Raw genomic sequence first — 7,692 nt, 5'->3', positions numbered from 1 at the left:
GCCATATGCACCCCAATATTCATAGCAGCATTGTCCACAATAGCTAAATCGTGGAAGGAGCCTAGATGCCCTGAACAGATATTTTACTAAAGAAGACATACAGATGGCCAACAGACACATGAAAAAATANAAATGTTCAATATCACTAATCATCAGGGAAATGAAAATCAAAACCACAATGAGTAATCACCTTACATCTGTCAGAGTGACAAGCATCAAAAAGACAAGAAATGACAAGTGTTGACAAGGATGTAGATAAAAAGGAACCTTGGTGGAAACGTAAATTAAGGGACTATGGAAAACAATATTGACGTTCCTGAAAACATAAAAATAGTAATACTATATGATCCAATAATTCTACTACTTGGTATTTACCCAAAGAATACAAAACCACTAATTTGAAAAAGATGTACACACCCCTACGTTAACTGCAGCATCATTTAAAATAGCCAAGACGTAGAAGCAACCCATGTTTCCATTGATAGATGACTGGATAAAGAAGATGTTGTATATATAATGGAATACTGTTCAGCCATAAAAGAGATGAGATTTGGGGCCCCCGGGTGGCTCAGTCAGCTAGGTGTCCCACTCTTGATTTCAGTTCAGGTCATGATTTCAGGGTCATGAGACTGAGCCTTGCATTGGGCTTGCACTGTGTGTGGAGCCTGCTCAAGGTTCTTTCTCTCCCTTTCTCACTGCTCCCCTGACCCCTGTGTGTCCTCTCTCTCTCTCAAAAAAAAAAAAAGAAGAAGAAGAAGAAGAAGAAGAGAAAGAGAGAGAAATATGAGATTTTTGCCATTTTTGCCATTTGTGACAACACGGATGGAGCTAGAAGATATAATGCTAAGTAAAAAAAGTTGGAGAGAGAAAAATGAACATCATACCGTTTCACTTCTATGTGGAATCTAAACACAAATGAATAGAGAAAGAAAGAGTAGAATCATACCTATAAATATAAAAACTGATGGCTGCCAGAGACGGGGGGTGGGGGCTTGAGCAAAGTAGTTGAGGGGGAATGAGAGATAAAGGCTTCCAGTTATGGAATGAGTAAGTCACAGAAAGAAAAGAAACAGCATAGGGAATATAGTCAATGGTATCATAATAGTGTTGCATAGTAAGCATGGTAGCTACACTTGTGAGCATAGCATTACCTGTAGAGTTGTAAAAAATGCCAATAATGAATCACTGAACACTAAAAACTAATGATGTACCAAATGTTGGCTAACTGAACATAATAAATAAAAAAATACAAACAAAAAAAGGTAATGGGTTTCCTATAGTATAATTTAAATAACCATTCCTTTGCTGTTGTATATCAAGGCTCCATTTTGTCACCATTTTTGTCACCATTTTTGTTAACCATATCAACACTCCAATAAACATGTTTTACTTATAAAATGTGTCAGAAAAAAACTGTCAATATATGTTGCACAAAATCATAGTGTGGCTCAGTTTGGATTGGATAATTAGAGGAAACTGTGAATTTTGATTTTATATATTATTCAGTTTCTCATTCTAGAATATGGGAATCTATTGAGGTCTGATTTTCTTTTACAGAAAAACATTTAATTTTCCGTGGATGTACTTTTCTAATATAGTATGTTTTTTATTACATTATTTATCCATTCTGAGAAGCAAACTGAACAGGATGAAAAAGGATTTAACTATAATGGAAAAGCCATTAATTTTTCATACTGTATTTTACATTTATTAACTTGAAAATATATTCAATGGATTCTGTGTATCAAACACAAGTTAGGACCATGATTTTTATAGCAAATGTCCAAAGGAGCTCGCAGACTTTGGAAGTATATTTTCCTTATCAACTTTCTTCAAATAAATGGAAGATTTTAATTCAAATTATACATGTTAAATACCTATTTAGTTACTTTAGGGCACTGACAATGATAAGTTTTAAATTAATTACACTTCTCATATAGAAGAACCAGTCTTAGAGTAGTTTCCTAGAATAAATCTTAAAATTTACAATTACTGATTCCATCATGACACACCTGGGCAGGTGTTTAAGACTTCTTTTGTCTTTCTTTATGCCACTATAATTTGATGTTTCCTTCATATAAAAGATTTTTTTTCAGCATCTCCATAACATTCCCTGTCTTGTGCATTTTGAAGTGCAAGTGGCCTATGGTGTTCCAACTAAGATGAAAAAATCAGTGAAATGTACTAAGACATCCTTACATGTTACAAAAAAAAAAACCAAATGATATTCTTAAATTCACCTTTTCTCTTTCATATCTTCAAGGTTTCGACTATTTCTCCCTCTCTTTTGTGTAATCAATTTTACTTTCTTTTTTGGTTTTTTTTTTTTTACCTTTTACAGTTAATTTTTTTAAATAAAAAGAAACAGGAAAAAAATTCTTTTGTCCTCAATTCTTCTTCTAGCTCTCGATCCATTTCTCATAATCCTTGTTCATAAAATATTTATGGAGAAACCTCTGAACACTTGTTCATACTGTCACCAATAGTTCTTTTCCTTTTCTTTCTTGTGCCCACTCCAATAAGGCTTTTATCTCCATAATCTACTCATATTGCTTCTTTCAAGGTTACTAGTGACCTCTCTACTGCTCATTCCAGAGATCATTTCCCAATCCTCATCTTGCATTTGATCTATCAGTTGTACAATTTTTGATACAGCTGATCACACTCTCCCTCCTGAAACCCTCTTCATTTGGCTTTTAGAACACAATGCTCTTCTGGCTTCCTTCATATATTTTTGGAGGTGCGTTCTGAATCTCTTTTGGGATTCTTCCTCCTTTCTCTGACCTCTTAGATTACCTCAGGGTTCATTCCTTGAGACTCTACCATCTGTCTTTCTCCACTCATCAGCTCATTTAAGCTCAAGGCTTTAAAAACTACATGGTCATGAGACATAGCTTTGCATTTTTAACTGGACCTCTCCTTCAATTTTCAGACTTCAATATCCAGCCTCACTTGGACATCTATCACCAGTCTCAAATTTAACATGTCTAAAACTGAATTCCTGATAATCTCTCAAACACTTGTTTCTCCAGGTTAATGGAGAAATCCATCTCAGTAAATGGAACCTTCATCTTTCCAATTGATCAGCCCAAAGGCTTTGGAATCATCCTCCCACACTGTCTCTTACCACTCTTGTTAGAGGTCAGCAAATTTTACAGAGTATATTTTCAAAATATTTTCAGAATCTGACTACTTCTTGCAACCTCTAACCTTTTTTGCTACCACCTGATCCAAGTCATGATCATTTGCTTGGATTATTACAAGCACTCCTTCCTAGTAAGTTTCTATGCTTCCATACTTTTCAGTCTATTCTAATATGGCAGTTAAAGTAATCCTAATACAATCTGTCATATCATGCCACTTCTCTGCTCAGGACCTTCCAAAGGCTTCATTTCACACACACTGAAACTAAAGTTGTTACAATGACCTGTAAGCCCCAATATTTCTGGTCATTCTTACCTGTCTGATCTTAACTCAAACATTTCTCATCTTTGTTCACCCTGCTTTAGTCAACCTGGACTTGATGTTTCTAGAAAATTCCAGGCACCTATATCAGTCTTCTTTGTATTTGATATCCCCTCCTCTTGGAAGACATTCTGTTCCTTTTGATATCTGTATGTCTTACTTCTTCACTTCCTTCAGGTCTTTATTCTTAAACTAATCTCCGTGAAGTCTTCTCTGACAACTACATCTACAACTACAACACCTTCAATGATATTTATCACTCTTCTCTGCTTTATATTTTGCTCCATATCACTTATTACTATCTAACATGTTATACTGTGGACTTACTTATTTTGTTCACCGTCTGCTTCTCCCAACCACCTGATAAAAGTTTCACTGAGAGCAGGGGTTTTGTTTTATTCACTGTATCCATTAAGATTGGAAAATTTCCTGGTACATGGTAGGCATGCAATAAATACTGTTGAATAAATAGGTTTTACTCTGTTTAAGGCCCAAAAATACTCTGCATAAACATAGTGGAGGTAAAATCACTCAAATTCCACATCTGCCATTTATTCTTTTATTTCTCAAATCCACAGAAATGTTCTAAGCAAAAATTCTCACCTATATAGTAATGTATGAGCAGCTCCTAATATCAACAAAGTCTACCAAATATACCTACTGTAATGGGCACGTTTTTTCCTGATACTGATGCTGGCAAACAAATTTGTCCACTTTGCTCGAAAGGGTTGGACTTTCAGTTGGGAGACATAGTTTTTAGCATCGGTTTATTCCAAAGTTCAACCTGCTTGAATTCCATTTCCACATGTGCAGAAAGCACCCACTTAAATCAATTTAGATTAAGATTTGGAGCCTCCACTTCCCTTTAGGAATATGTGGGGGCAATTGCACAATACTGCCAGGGTTCCATGGATCAAAGTTTGAAATGCCCTGGACTAGAAATCCCTCTGGCTGTTCCAGGTTTTTTATACTCTGATTTCTCTCCCTCTTGGTAACTTGCATGCAGACAATGAAGTCTGAATATCCAATCCCTGAAATTTTTATTCCCTTTATCCTTCTTTGTCGATACCCATTCTTGACTTCAGTAGCCATACAAGAAATTCTTGCAGTAGCTTCCAACTGCAACTACTTCCCTCCAGTGTTTTCTACACTCTACTTAGTTCCCCAACCACTGCCAGATACATATTCCTAAAACATATTCCCCTTGCAATGAAATGGTGAGTAGCACTGCATTTACCAACAAATTAATTACAGAATCCTAAGACCTGTATTTAAGATCCTCTAATATATGGTCCAATAAAACTCTGACATATGCTATAGTCTAGATTAGAGTACTTGTTCTTTGATTACTTCTAATTTTCTTTATTCATGCCTTTGTTTATGTTAGTCTGTTTGTACCGTGAAAACTTCCATCACTATCTCTGCTTTTCACATTATTTCTCACTTAAGGTCCTTTACAAATACATATTTTTGTCTTCTTCTGTCTCATTTTTATTTTCCTCATACTTCTCTTCCACCCTCCCTCTTCCTTTTCACTCCTTCCTTTCCTGATCTTTCCAACAAAATAATCTCTCCCAATGTTCCACACACCATAATTTGTATATATGCATTATACAGATAGATTGATAATACATATCTGTATATACATATATTTATAATATATATGGTCTTCTATTTGAATTTCATGTCACATTGTTTATTTTCTTCAATTGCCCTTAAAATTGCAAACAATTTACTGATAAGCATTTTGTCTTACGCATTTTTGAATTATTTGTGTTTCTGCACAGATACTCAATTTTTAAAAAGATTTATTAATTCGAGAGAGAGAAATTGAGCAAGTGTGCATGCTCGCATGAGTTGGAAGAGGGGCAGAGAGAGAGAGAATCCTCAAGCCGACTCCCCACAGAGGAAGAAGCCCAAAGCGGGGCTGATTCCATGATCCATGACATCATAACCTGAGCCGATGAGTCAGATGCCCAACTGACTGAGCCACCCAGGAGTCCCACAGATACTCATTTTCTTTCTTCCTTTCTTTTCTTATTTCTTTCTTTCTCTTTCTTTCTTTCTTTCTTTCTTTCTTTCTTTCTTCTTTTTTTTCAAATTCTGATTTAAATTTAATTGAAGAATACAGCCAAAAACAAGACATATTTGTTTGGCCTAAGTGATTTATAGTTCTGCAATATCAGAGTCTTTTGCTATACCTATCTTTACAGTAATTAGAATGTGGCTTATGGATGCCTGGGTGGCTCAGTCAGTTAAATGTCTGCCTTCAGCTCAGGTCATGATCCCGGGATCCTGGGGGTCGAGCCCCACATCGGGCTCCCTGCTCAGTGGGAAGCCTGCCTCTCCCTCTCCCACTCCCCCTGCTTGTGTTCTCTCTCTTGCTTTCTCTCTCTGTCAAATAAATAAATAAAATCTTTAAAAAAAAGAACGTGGCTGAAAACAATAGCTATTTCACAAAAATGTTAATAGTAGTGATTGGAACAGAATTGAACCTGCAGAGAGAATGAGTTACTTTATAAGAATAGTCCAATTAAAACGCTCAGAAATCTTGCCTGTGGATAAATTTTCGTAGAAAATGAATTCTACACCAGTTATAATAAGGTCTTAAAGTAACTAATGTATAGATATATTGGGAACATGATTTTCAGTAATGTGAATCCCTAGACAGACATATTTACTAGTCTCTAATATGAAAAGGCTTGTTAGCAATGGCCCCAGTGGGACAAAATTACACATNTAATGTCCCCAGTGGGACAAAATTACACATCAAGGAGAAACACATTTTCACCTTTACTTCCTTTTAAATAAAATGTATAAAGCGCAAGGAGTATTGCAAGCCATATGAAAAGAACCTATTTCATCATGATACCTCAGGTTATTCTTGTGGAACTTCTGAAATAAAAACAGTGGACAAATTCCAAGCTCTCTTAGTGAGTCTGTAAGGTGACTGAGGAATGAGACATGTAAGTTTTAATACTTCTGCCATTTCAACTAGGTCTCTGTAAATGAACTATTTAATATAATTTTCTAGTTATACTGAAATGAGACTGACTTTGTGTCTCTATGTTTGAGCTCCCTCTGAATGCTCTGAGTGAGTTCATTTTTCTGTATGGAATTCAACTTCAGACCCTCTTCAGCAGACTCAGCCACTGTCATCTCTAAGCTCACTTCCAGTTATATGGCACAGAATGTAGTGACACAGTTAATGGTCAATATATTTGCTTAAATTCCATTGCTTCTTTATACACAAAGACACATATATTTTTTAGTTGTTGCACTGATTTCCATGCATATAGTTATGCCAACATACTATTATTAGAGTGCTTAGCATACAATTTTTACAGTGAAAATGTTGGCTTTGTCACTTGCTTGCTGTATTATTTGACTTGAGCTTTGGTAATGTAAGGATAGAGCTATACTTGAAGGGTTACTGTGTGCATTCTAGATTTTATATATGCATAAAACATACATACTTTTTTGCTGAAGATTGTGTCTATGTATATAATCTGGTAGAATATATACTTTACATTACTTTACATATCTATATATTTTTATCTAGCACATCATGAGTACACAAGAAATAGGAGCTAATTATCTCATCCAAAAATTACAGGAGTACATATAACACTCCAATTATGCTCTGTATTTAATAGCTTCTAGATTTTTACAGATCTAGTGTTTGGGAAATGACTGAATCAAGCATACACATACATGCACACACATATGTGTAAACACACACACACAGAAAATATTTCTAAGTAACTGGGTGAAACCAAAAAAGTTTTCCAAGTAGAAAAATTAGTGAAATTTTAAAAAATGATTATATTTTGTTATTCCAGTTATTTTAATGGCATCTTATTCTAATTAAAATTTTTTGTTGAACAACTTATAAACACTGTGTGTGCACTGTGCCATTCTTCATTTAGAGTGAACTAACTACAGAGATTATTCTGGGCTCTATTATTTCAGAGATCCTATGGAATTTATAAAAAGGCTTCGGTGACTAGGCTGGTAGAGTAAAGTATCCATGATTTAGTGCTCAAAAAAGAATCACCTACATACATAGAAATCTCAATCCAACTCATTTGCATTAAGAAAAGTTTGAAAGCCCATCTTCTCTATTGCATTTGCCTTTTAGCTTGCCTCTTACAAAACTTTTTTCCCTTCAAGGATTTTTATTTGTTTCTTTTACCTTTAATTTACCTAATAAACTTTGGGGCAGAA

This window comes from Ailuropoda melanoleuca, chromosome 20 (genome assembly GCF_002007445.2).
Source record: "Ailuropoda melanoleuca isolate Jingjing chromosome 20, ASM200744v2, whole genome shotgun sequence".
Classification (NCBI taxonomy): domain Eukaryota; kingdom Metazoa; phylum Chordata; class Mammalia; order Carnivora; family Ursidae; genus Ailuropoda; species Ailuropoda melanoleuca.
This window is presented reverse-complemented; position numbering follows the sequence as displayed.